Here is a 1,575-nt window from a genome sequence, read left to right as displayed (position 1 = left end):
TTCGCCCTCTTTCATTCTGTCATGTCCTATGCTGCAGTAATCTGGGGTCACTCCGCAGGTAGGCGACGTGTTTTCGCTCTTCAGCGTAGGGCAATCAGGGTGGTCTCGGGTTTGGGCTACAGGGATGACTGTAGGGAGAAATTCACAGCTCTCGGTATAATGACGTTCCCTTGTGTTTATATATTTCAAAATTTAATGCATCTGAAAAATAACTTCAACCATTCCACAATGCATATCGATGTGCACCGCTGGGAGACTCGTTTCGGAGGTGACCTAGTGATACCTTTTCATAGGTTAGAGAGAACAAGAATAGGTCCAAATTACTGGGCACAAAAATTTTATAATAAACTTCCACACAGTTATAGGCTGCTTCCTGTGGCCCGGTTCGAGAACCGACTTCGGGATTATTTGCTTCGGAACCCCTTCTATAGTCTTGATGACTTTTTGAATAGTAATAGCTTAGTATAGTGATACGTGTATGTGATTGTAGTATATTAGTTCTAAATTCAATGTCAAGTCTTTTGTTTTATGGATGTAATTGTCTAATTGTCCATTTTAACAAATCTAAATATTACTGATCAAGCTTTGTTTTAAACTATATTTTAGTACTTATTTTAGGGATTTTTTTAGCATTATATTTGCAATTACTTATCTATGTTAGTGATTGCTACTTTGTATCCTTGACGTGTGTAAACCATCTGGTGCTTAACATGAATAAAGTATTATTATTAATATTATAATAGGGTATGTGCAAATAAAGCGGGAAGCTAACATATGTACAGTGAAAGGAAAAATATGTCCAGAGCAAAAAATTTAATTAATTAATCTCATTTTTTCAATATTTCAGGTTAGGAACGAGAATTTAAAAAACGGTTTTCCCTGGCCTTTTTGGATGTTATTTGGCTACTTTTTCATAAAAAAGTCATATCATTCCATTTGTTTTTTTTATCTTTTTTGGAATTTGAGTCATGGTGTCAAAACTAGCCCCCTGGCGGAGAATTATTCAACTAAATTAACTGTATTTTGGTTGATTCTTATTGCCCAAGAAATGCTCTTTTCAACAATACCGAATTTGTTAAAATTGGTCAAACCGTTAAGAGTTAAAGCAGGTTATTGCAAAAACAATTGAACACGCCATCTTTGTTTTTGAAATAACGGAAATTTGTTTTTTACAAAAATGATAGATAAATTGGTTCGCTTTAAAAATGTGGAAAAAAGAATTCTAGTTTATTGTGCAAAATTTATAGAAAATGCAATTTAAAAATTTAAGATGGCAGTTACGGCCTCTGGTGGTCATTTTTAGAACTCGAAAATATTTTCCAACGATTCTTCATGGCCGATTTACCTAAAAAAATGTTTACCCCAAAATCATACGACGAACGGTTCTCGAGATATGGTCGAGGAACAGTCTTATTGGGTCACCCGGTACAACTATTTAAAATAGAGCTGGGAAAACACATTCGAGAAAAAATGTATATGTAATTTGCTAGTGATTTGCTTGTTGGTTAATTTTTGGGACATGTGTGCATTGTATTGTTTTGTTTTTCATGTAGCATTATCGCTAAATAAATACTA

This window comes from Ips typographus, linkage group LG9 (assembly GCF_016097725.1).
Source record: "Ips typographus isolate SLU linkage group LG9, UJ_Ityp_2.0, whole genome shotgun sequence".
NCBI lineage: Eukaryota > Metazoa > Arthropoda > Insecta > Coleoptera > Curculionidae > Ips > Ips typographus.
Note: the sequence above shows the minus strand (reverse complement) of the source record.